General features: G+C 40.4%; 1 long non-coding RNA gene across 1 annotated transcript; it reads right to left on the bottom strand.

Annotated features, from left to right (window-relative positions):
- Positions 1-469: 469 nt before the first annotated feature.
- Positions 470-6,042, bottom strand: LOC125292364. The gene is made up of 3 exons (XR_007193166.1): positions 5,771-6,042; positions 5,094-5,234; positions 470-1,192 (listed from the first exon to the last, which is right to left on the bottom strand). It is a non-coding gene; the product is annotated as an uncharacterized LOC125292364 (long non-coding RNA).
- Positions 6,043-16,944: the final 10,902 nt, after the last annotated feature.

The raw sequence follows: 16,944 nt of genomic DNA, 5'->3' as shown, positions 1-16,944 counted from the left end.
CCTTGTGGCCATGGTTCTGTGTCATGGATGAGATTCTGGGGCAGGCATCTCCCCACCAGTAATCCGAGCCTCCATGTCCCCGAACTCATCCATGAGGAAGACAGAGCCATGCTCGTCAGATGCCGTGACCCCCCCCCCAGCAGAGAGAGAACCACAGGGAGATGCCAGGGGTCAGAAAAGAAGTCGTTTTGCTGCTTTTTTGAGGGAGCAGTTCAAGAGGGAGGAGGACATGGAGAAGGAGAGGCAGAGGGCAGCCGACGAGCGGTTTGCCCGTCTGTTAGCTGTGTTGGAGAGGATGGCAGACAAATGAATAAATATTTTTTTATGAGGCATACTGTATTTTGTCACTTTTGAGAGCTATAGGGGAACTGGTATAACAAGTGAATTAAGTTAAGCTAGGCAAGAGGGATAAACATGACATTTACTGTAAAGTGTATTTTTTTACAGATAACATGACACAACAACAGAGTTTATATAAGTTTAAAACCCTTTATTGGATTATTATCTATCTACCGGTACTTAATCTAGTTTTTTTAAAGCTCCCCAAGAAAGCCAAATCTCTACACCAATTTCAGTGGCGAGGTAAAACTCCCACACAGGGAGAAACCTCGGGAGGGCCCAGGCTTAGTGTGAACTGATTTCATTAACAGTGATTCGAAGTATAACTGGAGTAAATGTGTTAATGAAAGCATTTTGACTCAACAACATGTACATCAACAGCAAGAACTGATTTCTGATTTTACAACTATACACTGGATAAGAAGTTAATTCAAAAATATTAACAGTAAAATAGTAATGTGCTTAAACAAGTAACTATAACTGGAAAGTTACCCAGGCTTCTTTCGATGTTCCTGAACATGAACAACAGGTTATTAAACAGTGTGAACTGATTTCCGTAGGGTATGTGCCAAGGATCCGTAAGTTCAACTCATCTGCTATGCTGTTTCGCAGGGCCATCCCACTGGCAGTCTCAGCTTCACATCCAGGCTCGTCAGGGTCCAGGTCGTCCAATGGCAAGACATCGTCATTGCCCAGACATATGTTGTGCAACACTGTGCATGCAACAATGACGTCTGGGTCAAATGAGACATCCACCTCCAAGGCATGCAAGAAGATGGCCCGCCACCGAGTCTTCATCATGCCAAATACCCGCTCTATTATCGAACGACCACTGGAGTAATGCCTATTAAACCTGAAGGTAAGTGGTGAAAATAAATTGATGTTTGAATAATTGCAATGTTTGACATTTCAATTGAAATCACATACTTTATAGAGTACCAACCTCTGCTCCACTCCCCTAACAGGTAGTGCTGCCACTAACGACTAATTTTGTAACGACTAATCTTTCAAATAATTTTTCGATTAGTCAACTAATCTAAACGACTATTTTTGTTTTTTTGTTGAAGTGTTTGTTATTTTGTTGTGTCCGTTTTATTTTGAACTCAACTAAAGGGAAAACGTAAAATATATATCACCCTACTTTTGTTAGAAGCTGTATTACTGTAAGTAAACTGTTCAAAAACATTATGTATTAAAAAAAAAAACACCCATTTAAAATGCTACCTTCAGATCTAATGTCAGACCTTTGATAGACTTTATTTGTATGCCAGTGTTGCCATGGACATGTTCTTTGACCTGTGGCCCGGTCAATACTTTGGGGTCATAGGGCCCACCTACATGAACCCACCTCCCATCAAATTATCATTATATCACATCACAATTATTATTGTTATGCCCACTTCAAAGCAGCCAGTGTTTAAAGTGCTAACATTGTTAACAAAAAGTTTGTGAAAATATGCACATCAGAGGACTGCTTTACTAATGTAAAATATAATTACAATAGTTCCATTGCTTTTGCACGGTTGCATAATAAATACTTCTCAAAACAACAGCAATTATATGGGTGTCATCGTTTTGGGATGTTTCCCTCATGCAAGCATCATACGTAGGCAAATGGAAAGAATATTGACATATTTAATTATGCCACAAGCTTTTGGCCATGTTATTCAAATTTGACTATACAATCTAGATAGTGTTTATAGTCTGTGCTCTGTTTTTATGGAAGTTGCATGAATCCACATTGTTCTGTAGTTTCATAATTAAATAGCCTGAATAGGTTGAATTGGAGCTTTGCTACCAACGTTATCAAATGGTTTCAGTTTCTATCGCACATTGAATGAACGCTAATACCACCATTTAATTGTATGCCTCTATGTTTGATGACACCAAATTAGCAAGTATTTCCTACTGATTGCAGAAACGTTTTTCCGCGGTTTTTTCAATCGGTCTAAGCCCCGGAATGTTCCTTGATCAGCAGCCCATAGTTTGAGAAAAACAAAACGGTAGCTGAGGACTTTGCAAATGAGCGGTGAAAATAAATGGGGTGTTTCCACACAGCGAATCACCTCGCGATTTTCGGCCAGTGAAATTTCGCCTCGGGGGCGTGACGGCGAAACCGCTAACCTTTTGACTGCAGTGTCTAGCCAGTGGTGGCAATTGAGCTAATTAGGCTAATCAGCTAATTCAAACGTTTAAGTACTTAATGAAGATATCCAGGGGTCTTTATGCCTCGACTAAGTTGATGTTGCCTATAAACAACAATTCATGTTCATAGAAACAACAAGGTCAATAAGACATAATATATTTCATACCTGTGTTGCAGCATGTAGCCTAGCTGTCTAGCTAGGTTTACAATGCAATCCAATGTCCTAAAATACTAGCATTTCGCCTGTCAGCTACGTAGCTAAAAAGATCGAGTGCTTAAACTAACATATATAGTGGTCTATTTAGTGGTGTATGTGCTCTGACTAAGTTCGTGTGGCATATAAACCACAATTCGTGATACAAGTGCCAATGTTCGTGTAGAAACATTTTAATCACATACAAATGTTTGTGTTACAGCTCAGGTAGTCTCCGCCATCTTGGTCAGACTTTTTTGTAACTCCCGCCTCCAAACACAAAGACGCGGACCTGATTGGTTCTCGAATGGTCCTCATTTAAATAAAGTTAAACTTTGGCCAACTTTGTTTCGTCTGCCTCGGCGATTTGCTTTCATTTCGCCCAACTCGTCTCCATTCAACCTCAATGAGAGCGACGCGAAATTTCGTTGTGTGGAAACACACCGTAACATCAGCATGTTCACAACAAGTAGGCTACAGGCACTTTGAGCGTCTTACCACATAGGTTACCTCACTTTATCAGTTGGCTTGAACGCTAAAAAAATATGCGTAGTGACTTATTGACCATGGGAAATGACACGCACCTTGATTGTTGATATCACGGGCGGCGGCATGTTCGTTTTAACGTTTTTTGTATGAATGAATTACAGTAATGACGCGCCGTTGCGTTGTCAACGTGAGACACTCTTCACTTCATTTATTTAAATTTCCACAATATATATTAGCAGAGAATGTCTAATAAGGGGAGAACCTTCACTCTCGGAACTCTTCCAGTGTGGTACTGCATCTAGGGGCGCTCGCGGGCAAGTCCAGAATGAACGGATGTCTATGGAGCTGTACCCCTCAAAATCTACTTTTCTCGGGATATAATTTTTTTTTAAGTAATTTGAATATTGTATTCGAAAGGGGAGACAAAGACAATACACTTGGTTGAGTATTATATCACCTAATTATTAGTATTATCATCCATGACACATTAGTATTAAGTCACCTAATTGTTCTAAAAAGCCTTTCAAACGTATCAATGACGTCATTCATTAGCATGATCATAGCATAGCATATCTCAATGCTAGCGTGTTATGGGCAACAACGACCCAACCTGTAAGAAAACGAAAGGACATGACTCCCGGATTATTTCACTTTTGATTGATAATCCATATCCATTTTAAGAAAAATAAAATAAAAAATCTGAGGGTTTCAGTTGTTAAATAGGTGAAAAACAATAAATGTAGCCATGTAGCTCCATAGGACCCCATGTATTTTGGACTCGCCCGCGATTGCCATCTAGGTGAACTCTGGTGAACTGCAGCCAAATTCGGTTTGTATGGGATTACTAGAGAGTCGGGGGGGGGGGTGGCCTCTCCGTAGACGGGCTCAGAGTCTGGACTAGCGTAACCTACTAGCTTAGCTCCCCCCACTTACCTCTGCCTAATAATGAATTGCGCTGAAAGCAGGCAGGCACACAGCTTTTCTGCTGGCGGTAACACTTGCGTGCACTGCCAAAGTCTTAGTAGCCTGTTTAACATCCAAAGACAGTCATTGTTAGCCTGACGAGCCAGACCCACATTAAAATGTAGGGTCTGGGCACTCACCGTTCGCAGTGCTCAGTTCGAGGGGCGGGATAATCAGTTGTCTTTCAAATTCCCTCTGCACGCAATAGGACAGCAGCAGTGCTATGAGTCCCATGCGTTTCCCACCAGCGGAGCTAGTTGGCTAGTTCAAACGTTTGGCAACTTAATAAAAGCTTAACTCATGTCACACTGTTCGCCAGCAGCAACATCCATCTTATTTGTTTTCAAGTAGCAGGGAATTCAAGCCAAACCGTTGCAACTCTGCCATCAATCATTATGTTAAGCCCACCTAACGACTCTATACACGATTTCATTGGCCTGATTAAGTTTCGATTTCTGGAGCTCACAAGCCAACAGAGAGTTGGTAGACTAGCCCTTGCTGCCGCTAGGGTCGCGTCTAGATTTCTAGGCTAAGTCATTGTACTTTTCAAGAGTTAATAACATTGAGTTAATATAACATTACAGTGAGCCATTTGAGACCAAAAATAAATAGGCGGTCAATAGTATAATGACTCTTCGACTAAAAAAAAATTCCGTCGACTAATTTTCATGGTCGATTAGGTCGACTAAATCGCGGCAGCACTACTAATAGGGTTCTTGTATGGCGTGAGGAGACCAATGGGCTGCTCCAGACAGGGGTAGCCTCCATCACCCAACAAGAACGTACCCGGGGGTGGATAATATGGCACGGCGGTAGAGAGGGCTGTTCCTCAGGACCCTGGCATCATGGACAGAACAACATTGTGCACCGTAGACTTAGGCATATCGAATGCCCGGGATACAATGTGATAGGATGACCCGCTGGCCAACCAAAACAAGAACACCAGGACTTCAATTACTGTACCCCAATCATGATGCCGCTCCTGCTGCAGCAACACCAGTAGATCTGTGATGGAGGCCCTGCTCGGCCTAAAATCTGTCCTGGTTTCTTCCTCCTCGTCAAAGAGCCTGAGGATAGGCACGGCCCTGTTCATCTTGGCATAAACTGTGAGACTCAATGATGTAAAATAATGTTTATCGATGTCAATAAATGTCTTTAATCAATGTTGTGCTTTGTGCATTACTATCTGTTTCTGTATGTAGCCATTATGGTGTACATGTCTGTTATCTTCAGTTGAATCTAGTATAACTGTATCACTATCTATCACTGCATCATTTCACAAATGTGTTTTATACATATCTCTATTGCGGTTTTTCTTTACTGATTAAGTGTATGTTTATAGTATTATCAGTGAGCTTTCTGGCTAAAAGCGACTGAGTAATGACTTCAATAAGAAGTAGCCTACAGAAACATCACAATTAGGCTAACAGTTTATATAGTAAAGCCATACGGCGTAAATCTAGTGTTATCGTTAGCAAAGACGCTCATATACTGTTAATATGTCGATAATTACATAGGACTATAGCCTTTATATTTGACCTACTAGGTAACGTTAGCCACTGTTACCGCTACACTAGCTGCTATACATTTACCTCAGGAGGTCACATTAATGTTCTGGCTTAAGTTGCCGCTGGGCTCACCTCGATATTCGCCAGATGCCAATACGCAGCTAGCATCTTGAGACGTCTCTGGTGGGCTCGTCTGCGGAGGGTTTCCTCTTCTTCCAACTCCATCAGCTGGTGAAGGACCAAGGCAGTCACGGTAGTCTACATACTGACGGTACCAGCATACAAAAAGTGGTGGTGACAGTCGGAAAATTTACGGGACGTCTGACGGTAGGGACCCAAAGATCTTCGAGCGGAGTATAGAATGTTTATGTATAGACGTAACGTTGACATGATGATGCCACACATTGTCGCCATCTAAATAGAGTGGTGAAGTACCGCCCCTTCTACTTCCGGTCCATGGGACCTATCTTTCAAAAAATTATGAACGGGAGTTAATGGAGAGATAACAATTATTTTTTGGTCCAGTTTGAATTGTGCCACAAATTTCACATATGATGTGTGTGAATTTAAAAGATAATTTTTCACGTCAAGAAAGTACTGTTGTTCGATAGACTTCAAAAGTTATGTTGGTTTTGTGAGAATCCACTCGGTGGACTACATCTCGTCTCGAGCGATGTAACGTCACCAATGTAATGAAACGATAAGAGCTGTTATGCTAGTTAACGGTTGCATCTTGCTGCCTGCTATGTCACTTAACAGTATATAATGTACAGTCTATGGACGAATACAACTTACCTGATGTGTTTAATCCTCTGACTCATGGTATTTTCTTCGGCAAGGAAAGCCCAATTAAGACCTGTTGCTGGTATGCTTGTACAATCTAGTGTGGCTGTGAATGAGCTAACGTCACTAACGCGACTGATGGGTTTGTAGTCGTTGGAATTACGATCTTTCACAATGTTATAATTCAATAGTTACGAAACAAACTGCAAATGTCTTTACATGAAAAATTGTCTTTAAAATTGACAAACATCATATGGGTAATTCAAGGTACAAGTCAACCGGGACCAGAAAATAATTTATTTTTCGCCTTAGACTGCCGTTCAAATTTTTTTGAAAGATAGGTCCCATGGAGGCAAACGGAAGGGGCGGGACTTCACCACTCTATAGAGAGTTCAAAACCAACTGTCTTTTAAGATATCTGGCAAGTCATGTCTAGTGCGACAGCTCTCTATGTAGGGAGGGATGTAGCAGGCAGCTGTCTTCCGTTTCGAACACACCCAATATAACCAAAGATGTTAGATGTTTAATAGAAATTGTATATTTTTACTGTAATATTGAGATGTCTTTTTTATGAAAGAGAAAACAACTCTTGGATTGATAAAAATCTATGTGTGTCTGGTCTTTTTTTCCTTTGGGCATTAGTCATCAGTTAAACATTTAACAATAGACACAGTCTGATCACGAGATTAAAATAACCAAGAAGTTGTCATTTTTAGCCAATGTCTCAATAAGTAGCCTAATCGTAGGCTACACGGTGACGGCTATCGGAGAAGGCGATGTAGGCATACTTATGTCTTCTCGACGTTAAACGTGACATTTGTAAAAGTGTTTATATTTTAGCAAAATATGAGAAACCTTTTAACACTCACAAACAGTTTATGATAATGAGTGATTTGTTGCAACCAGAGCTGTATACATGGATTTCTATGGAACCTCACGAAAACATGTGTGCGCAACCAAGAGGCAGAAACCACCATAGAACAACATAGAGCAATGCAAAAGGAGCAAAAGAATAAAATGAGTTTTTGTGCTGAAAACTGCACCAATTCGAAATCACGATGGTTAGAGAATGTTAAATATGTTCAATATCCCTAACGGAATGCATGTCTTAGCCAAAAATGACAAAATACGATGTTACATTAATAATCCAAATGAACGTCAAACTTTGAAATATAGTCTGAAATGAGATGTTATTATCATTGAGACAACAGGGGTATACAAAAAATCCGATTGTAGCTTACAGCAGCCGACTATTTAGGTTAAGTTTATAACGTTGTGGACGGCCACCAAGCGTCTTCTGCCTCACGGCTGCGCGCGCATCTAGTTTTGTTGGTAAACGGGAAACCCATGTATAACGACCGGTTCATTTCAGTTTTATTCCGATATGGGGTTTCACGTATCGATGTAGCCGTATCTTACACGTTAAAAACGGATACCGATACGTATTGGTTAATCTTTACACCTCTAATAGTCATTGACCCAGAAATGTAAGTGACAGGCTCAAACAGCACATATTTCATAAAAGACGCTATATCTCCATTTCTAAAAAAAAAAAAAAAAAAAAGATGGATTTTGATGAAAACTAGCTACTGTTTAGCTTGGGATTTTGTGGTGAATTTCTGGAGACGAATGTATGGCCAGTCAGGCACCAAGGGATGATGTCGTGCATGAGCCAAGACAGGAAACAGGCCTTCTGTATGTAATCTAATAGACTCGTCTGGTACCAAATAAATGGTGCACATTATGTTTATGGACAATACGGTAAACTTATCCACCAATATGAATAATTGGGTAAACGCTGATTGGCTAAAGAGGTGTCTTCCATTTGCATATGGGGCAGACACCTGGTCAAGGATTGGCCAAAATTACTGAGAAGGTGGTGTTCTAACACCAGCTTTAGCGGGTATAAAAGTTGGCTCCCAAGGGAGTGGACTTCAGAATTTGCGCATCTTCTCACCTGAGGCCTGGATTCCGCTGCAGAGGATATCCATCCATTCACATCTCCTGCCTGGTTGTACTTAGTCTCTGCGTGTTCGGAGCTGTATACTGGAGGATTTGTGAAATAAAGGCCTTTAGCGGCTACTTCTCATCTCAGACTGTTCTTCATGGATTACATTGATTCAGAGTGTTTAATTGGAGGTTCTGGTAGAGGCTTTTTTCCACCACAATTTCTCACAATTTCTTGAGTTGTTTCTAACTACCTGTAAGGTATTCACAAGCGTATCCATTTCTAAAGAAAATAAAGGGAAAGAAGGCTGCGATTTTTGCTATTTTTGCTTGTGAATGAAAAATTTTGCTTGCAAAATAAAGAAATTAACTACATATTCAAGGGATTTCTTTCATGGTTTTCATAATAGAAAAATATATCTTTCATACTAAGGGAGTAATTTTATCTAAATGATCAAAAAGGTACTTATTAAGGTCAATAAGAAACAATTCAGTTTTTTACAAACTAAAGAACTAAAGTTTCATCTACATCACCACAAAAGGAACACTCACTTTGTACATCTGCATATTTGGAGATTGGGTCATCCCTGTGGGGATAGCCCTAATCAATGAGTTGAACTCCCTAAAAGGGACTGGAAGGCAGTGGTTTGATAAAAAAAAATTGCTCATATGATAAGATGTTGCCAGATAATAGTTTCTTGTAGGATGCGGGCATCGATCCCACTACCTCTCGCATGCTAAGCGAGCGCTCTACCATTTGAGCTAATCCCCTCACTTAATTGTACTAAAAAGCCTTTCAAACGTGTCTGACGTCATTCATTAGCACAATGCTAGCGTGTTATGGTAGGCTTTTTAACAACGACCCAACCTGTAAGAAATCGAAAGGACATAAGTACTTTTTCATTCAACTTTTGACCTATAACCCATTTTGAAGTATACAAACTACAATCAAATCACACAAAGAGACAAACTTAGCCGTCTAGCTCCATTGACTCCCATTCATTTTGCACTCATGGCGATCGCCCCCAGTGGAACTGCAACCAAAATTCGGTACAATGGGACTTAATACGGAGTGGCCAGGCTCTCCGTAGACGGGCTCTGGTGTTAGTCTGGGGTGCAGGGCGTACTGCAAGCAAACCCGGCAGGCGGTCCTTCCCTTTGGGGAAATGGCAACAGCAGACTCGAGAGTTATGATTTGGTTTCCGATCAGCACGCCTGTTGGATCAAATACAAATACATCATATGCGTGCAATAAATGTTCTTTTGTATCCCCTAAAATTCAATGTGTGTGTGTCTCTCTCTCTCTGTGTGTGTGTGTGAGAGCCTGGTATCAACCTGAACTAATATAACTGTCTTAACACAAGGGGCAAGCAGGGGGACCATCTGACTGCTGTAACGATCAGCTGTTTTTGATGGGTTTGCTAGTCATACCATAACATAAGCTAAGATGGTAACACCAACCACTACACAACATGGACAGGCTTGTCTTTAACTATGTTTTCACATAATGGTGGTATCATTGTAGCCTAAAGGTGGTTTACAAGGACCAAAACACGTTGGGAAATGTTTGAAGGTTGACTAATTTTTGTTTGCCATCCAAACTGCTAAAATTATGACGAAGTCACTAAAAAAATGCTTCAGCACGCGACCCCAATCTTCTCTTCGCTGTGTTTGCTGGAAATCAATCCGCACAGTTGCATAAAATAAACAAATATCTGGCCTGCATAAATCATGCCTGAAATACACATTAAGTTAGGTTGTGACCAGGATATCCATAGACATAATATACATAGACGCCGCATCGACCGCTACTCCTTACTAGCGCTGACGAGATTTGGAGCCGCCATCTTGGACCGGTCATCCACTCCACTCAGTGTAATCTGTTTGGCGGTGAGATGAGCTGTCAGCACTTAATTAATCATATCTCACTGAATACCGAACAGATTCTCACAGTTTTTTTTTTTTGCTGCAAAGGTCATACATGTAGCTATGATACAGGACACATGATTTAGCGTATTTTAATATTCATAGTGGGTTTAACAGTAATAGAATATTCTGATATGATATAAAGTGACCTGACGTCCGATATTAAAACTGGGAACATAATCCATGTTTGACAGCATAGACAAAACTAGTTTGATACAAGTTTAATGAGTTAAATATAGTTCACAGTTGACAGAAAAGTTCCATCAACAGCATTATTCACAGTCCACAGAAAGGTTCCATAAACATTTAAGTGAGATCAGTGCCATTCAGACATCTGAGGGGTATTCCAAGTAGGCCTATGTGGTTTAGTGACAAACTTGGGTAAATTGACTCAGAATAAGTTGTAAACCTCCCAGTAGAAAAGCTGTATGATACAGGAAACATGGTTGTGTGTATTTTAATATTCATAGTGGGCTTAACAGTAATAGAATATTCTGATATATGATATATTATAAAGTGATGACATCCCATATAAAAACTGGGAACATAACTAATCCACTTTTGACAGCATAGACAAAAACTGGTTTGATACAAGTTTTAATGAGTTAAATTTACAGAAAAACATTTAACATTTTCAGTTCAGTGCCATCAAAAATAAAGTGATGAACAGACATTGGTGTGGCATAAAGGAAATGGAGTAACTGGGTTCAATATCAACAGCATTTGTTAGACAAGTTCCATAAATATTGTAAAGTGCAAGTTTGTAGGTTTGTTTCTGATCCTTAAAAAACAGACATTGGTTTGGCATAGTAAGTGTAACAGTTCATCAATTCAAGACAAAAAGGTGACTTGTCACTTGTACAGTGTCAATGGGTTCATCAACAGCATCTGTTATTTACAGTTCACAGAAAGGTTCCAGCCCCAATGAAGAGATTAAATAAAAGGAATTAAGAAACATTTTAGAAACTGCTAAGATTAACCCGTTCATTGCAATCAGTAAAGAACCGGGGAGTGTCTTCACAGGCTCAGTGAGACAGAGTTACCGTCATGCAGTTGGTTCTATGATTTCGACAACTGGTGCATGTCATTTTGTATGTTCCCACCTTGCTAAAATTGCTTGGGTACACTTTGGCTGAGAACAAAAGTGCTTCAGACAGCAGGTGGGCAAATAAGATGGCATAGTAAACTGGGTAAACTCCATAAAAGAGGACTGAGTCAACCAGACGATGGGAAAATGGGACACAGAGTGGCGAATGCAGGTGATGAAGGTGGAGCTCATAAATCAAACATTCAGTCACAGTGTAGCAGATGCCCTGCAGTACTGCAATGAAGAGCTGCACCTTCCTCAGTTCCAGGGGTGTGAGGGAGACCGTTCAGTTCATTCACAGTCTTCTTGAACAAGGCAGTTGTTCTGGAGAGATCCAAAATAAGATGGATGGATTTTTGTGAATGTTTCTTCTTCTACATAAGATTTTAGTCATCTTTAGTTCATGTAATACTTTATTGTCAATGCACAAATTAAGTAACAGTAGTCTGAAACGTTATTGTTAATGCACAAATTAGTAACAGTAGCCTAGTCTGAAACGGCGCTGTTTTACATCTAACCAGTGGTGCAAATAACTGACATGTCCAAATGGGCCTTGATGAAATCGTCGCTAGACTGTTCATACACATTTTAACAGACCAAAGTTGAAGAACTTTGTCCGTTATTGTTAGTGCAAATATAGGCTGATTCATGTTCCCTTGCATTGTTTAACTGAGGTCCATGGCTAGTGTGGCTTTCATCAGACCAAGCTCAATCTTTTAAGAAATCAAAAATAAATAGCGGCAGATCAGGCTGGGTTCACCCAGCCTAGTCCATAGGCACCGGATATTGTTTAATGTCTGATTGAGATATACACGCCAGGCTATTCTAAATGCAAAATGCATCAGGGAGTTATGACAAAACGGTAACTAACAAACTAGATCCTAATAGAAAGTTGTTAGCTTCCCTAAGCTACAGGTAGGATTATAAGGTAGGCCTATTGACAACATAAATTGTCAATAGGCTATCCTGGCTACACAAATAAAATCTCCTTTGAAACCAATGGCTTACGCCTTTACAGTATCAAAGCGGACTTAAACTGGTCATATGGGTATGAAAGTTGTAATAACATTCACGCAGCTCCATGAGTCAAGGAAATAAAATGAAGTAGCCACTTCTAAATGGGACCTACTACACAGTAGCTTAAGGTGTTTTGCTAAAACAGCCATAATGAAATGAAGGTGTCATTGTTTGGATACTTCACACACACGCAGCTTTTTAATTTCACAGACTACAACTACCAAGCTGTAATCAAAGCACACGATTCCCCTCTCACACCCTGCACGCACTTAAACAAAATAAACAGGCGCCTCAGTCTCACGATGTATAGGCAAAACTGCATCAGACCGGGTGTAACGTTGGTAAATCTTCCATTGCACAGAATGATTTTGTAGCACGCGTGCAATAAATGACAGTCGAAAAATATAAACAGTGCTGCTATACATTTGCTTGGTATAACCGCATTTATAGTTTTCTACAAATGCAATAAATCAAATGCCTCCATCACTCAACCAACGCTAACGGTAACATTACCTAGGTCCTTATTGATATTACAAGATTAACGCCTGCAGTAAAACCAAGCATGTCCGATAAACATCCTCAGATTTATTTCGGCTTCAAGAAGAAATGGGAATTACACTTCATGTGAACATCGGCCCCATCCTTATTAGATGTTAAGCTGCGGTAAATTACAGTCCTTCATGAAGCGGCCCATTGTTTTTTCCAACCCCTTTAACTTCCAACAAAATTATGTCTCACTGCAACGATGCCATCTAGTGGACAAACGACTACTTCGCCAATACTGAAAATGCAGCCATGATGATGATGATGAATATTTATTTTGGCTTTCTTTTTTAATCCTACTGATTTTCATTTTTTATGGGGCAAATCACAAAATGAGTGATTATGAGCCAGGTTTAATGGGCCCTTGAGACCAACATACCATAAAAAGATTCACAGAGAACTGTAGGTCTGCCCTACCCTCCTTCGGGGGTCCAGTCCAGAGGGGGCTGCAGGATGAAAAAAAAAATGACGGTTCCATGCTATCCATATGGGGTACATGCTCACCAAGTTTTGTGTACCCCGTCTTTCAGTGTCCGGGAATCCTTTGTTGGTGTATGCGCCACTAAATGTACACATAAATTATTTTATTGTAAGGCCCCATGAACGAAAGTACACAAAACTTGGCATGCATTCAGAGGGTGTCATAATGATCCTACACTTTTAATTTTGTGCAGTTTTGACCTTGTCAGCCAGAGATATTGAGATGAAAACACCCTAATTTTATGCTTTTAATTTTTTAACTAGGGTGGCGCTATACATGAAATAAGTGGTAATGGGATGGGTTGACATGCCCCTTAAGACCAACATACAAAAAAGGTGGACCTCCCTAGGCCCTACGGTTCTCGAGATATTCACAGAAAACTGTCTCCGGCCACCTACAGGCCAGTTGGTGTATAGTAACATAAATTAATTTATTGTGTGGCCCCCATGAACGGAATTCCACAAAACTTGGCGTGCATACAGAGGGTGTCATAATGATCCTACACTTCCAATTTCGTGCAGTTTTGACTATGTTAGGTCACAGATACCTTCAATTACACCACCTCATTTTTACTTTTGTGTTTAACTAGGTGGCGCTATACATGAAAAATGAGTGGTTATGGAATGCCTGACATGGCCCCTTGAGATCAACATACAAAAATAATGGTCCTCTAAACCCTTACGGTTCTCGAGATATTCACAGAAAACTGTGTCTGCCCTACCCTCCTTTGAGGTGCAGTCCAGCGTGGGGCTACTGTGATCAAACGAAAACGATGGTTCCATGCTATCCATATGGGGTTACATGCCCACCAAGTTTTGTCACCCCGGTCTTTCAGTGTCGGGGAATCATTGTGAAATTTGGACATAAAAAGAAAAAAAAAAAAAAAAAATCTGACTAAACCTATATGATGCCGGCAAAGTGCCAAGTGGTCATAAATAATAAATAAATGAATGAAAAGGAATTTGAGAGGCATCTTATTCTTGTTAGGGTAAATGACATGTGAATAATACAGTGTTGGGCAAGCTACTTCGAAATTTTAGTGAGCTAAACTATCAGTTACTCTGCCATGAATAAAACACTACACAAAACTACCACCCAGTCAAATGTATTAGTAGCCCTAACACAAACACAGCAGTAGGCTAGTTCACTACATAGGAAGCTACTTTAAATTGTGCTAATTTCACATGACAAGAACAGTGTAGCTTGTCTGGCTAAGTTGAGCTATTGAAAGTTACTTTATTCGGGGAAATAGTGAGGCTACCACCAACACACTTAGGCTACAAGTAGCAGCTAGCGATTGCCCAATAGGCTAGTCTGTGCCACTTGTGTAAAATTCGCCCGACCAAATCTAGTATGATTTATTTCTACAATAGCCTTCTTGTGTCAGTTGTAATCTAAGTCAGTGTTATGGAATATGACTTATCAAGTCTCAGTTCATAGCGGTGAACACCGAGTAAACATAGCCTAGCTAGATGGCTCGATTTTCATACAGTAATATCAAAGATTGCTCCTTCTCAGCTCTCTGGTAATATTCTATTCACAAAATACAACCAATAGTACGGTTATGTTAAATCTTACATGTGAAAAGTAAATCCCCCGAGTATGGTCCGCCGATTTGAGAAGGAACATGCTGCACAGTGCTGTCATCTTCTGTCTTCTGCTGCAACGCAACGAGGAGTATGACCGGTCCAAGATGGCGGCCGCATTTCTTGTTTCCAGCAGCCAATGCGGCGTCTATGTATATTATGTCTATGAGGATATCCATCTCTGCTCCCTCCCCCACCCATCATCCTAAGTGTGCGCTGAACACTTAGCCTTAGTTAGCTCCGGGGGTAGCCAAAATGTATATTCACTTAGCGGCATGAAAGATCACAGACACCACTCAAACAATTTTTCAATGCTTTATTCATGAAATCATTCAATATTACAACAATAAAAATAGCTTGTGTACTGTCTTAATTGAAACATGTTTTGCGCACAAATGTTAGCCTATGTTTAGGGCAAAGAGAATGGACTCTCAACATAAGGATACATTAGAAGATGATGATTAGTGTAAACTTTGTCACGACATGATAAGCAGTTCTGACGCTTAAAAACGCAACATTCCATTCAGGTGTTTAAAAAGGCGCACTGTTCTTAGCAGTTACGCCGAAGGCAGGGAGATTAGGCATTGCACCCTATAGTCACTCTGTTTGGAACATTGCAGTTCGGGTTTCAAGATTGATAAGATTCAGTTAATGCGTAGAGTATGGATCGTCTCAAAGTTTGCAATAATGCATTTAAAGCAATGTTCACGTCATGTGAGCCAGAGCCGATATGGCCAGAGCTGCTTGCTCTGTAAAGGTATTTCTGTCCCACCAAAATTTGCAAAATTTCATTCGGATGTGTTTTGAGAAAGTTCGATTTTACCGTTTTTAGTCAAAACTCGTTAGCCTGGAAGTGACCCGGGCATGTCATTTCGCTGCTACAAAACGTTATTTTTATACCTCTTCTACAGTTCCAAACAACATTACACTTACGTGGTAGTGAGTAGAGGGTCCCTAAAGCCAAACCGAAGTTTCCCGAGGTCTTTATGTGGTCGGATAGAGAGTCCAGAATGAATTTCATCAAGCCAGTACCTTTCTGAAAAAGTGTACAATATGCCCAAGGTGTGGATCCCTCCAGGAGAACAGGAACATGTGAACTCCAGATCAAAAATGTACCAAAGATGAAGATCACCAAGAGCATAAATGCACCAACAGCTATGGTCAGGAGAGTGACCATTGTCTGTGGAACATCGTGTCCAAAATGTGGCATTGTAGTGCAAATTAAATCATCCCGTTCTCACAGAATAAAACTGGTCTGAATCTGTCTCAGAGAGAGATGAGCCAGTTGCTAAGATATGATAGTCCTAATTTCTCTCTATATTTATACATAACATGACAAGTGTTCAGTTCCTCCCTGGACATTTTTTGTAGTTTTAATTTGACTGATAACTCTCCTACCACAGGATCACATGACCAGATTTAACCTTCCATTTCTCAGCTGGCACACCACTGTGCCTCTATTTCCTCATGGCTGTGTTTCTCAAGAGTGTGGCCAAGTATTTCTCTTTTCTTCTCATCTTAACTATTTATCTTTATGGAGAAGTGAGATTTTATGTGCCATTTGACATATGCACTAGAAACATAGCCACTGTTAGTGTACTACGCGGAAATGCGTCTTTGACTGAATAAAGAAAATGTTGTATACAAAGTGCGGCCTTTTCTCCTTTTCTGATTACTTCTAAGTTTAGCCCAGTACTCTTAAAAACAAAAAAATAGACTGGCTGAAGCCTGCTCCTACCCTAGAATTATTTGTCTGGGCCTTCAGGCCTGACCCATCACTTAAGCCTGCAGGCAATCAGCTGTGTTAATGTACACCTCTCACGGACAATATTTACCAAAGGAGGGAAGAGTGCGCTCCTCCCAGCCTGGCATGAGGTGAACTACAGGAATGCCACACAGGTGAAACGAGTACTCAACCTAACACACAGATGCAGCT

Source organism: Alosa alosa, chromosome 3 (genome assembly GCF_017589495.1).
Source record: "Alosa alosa isolate M-15738 ecotype Scorff River chromosome 3, AALO_Geno_1.1, whole genome shotgun sequence".
NCBI classification, from domain to species: domain Eukaryota; kingdom Metazoa; phylum Chordata; class Actinopteri; order Clupeiformes; family Clupeidae; genus Alosa; species Alosa alosa.
This window is presented reverse-complemented; position numbering and strand designations above follow the sequence as displayed.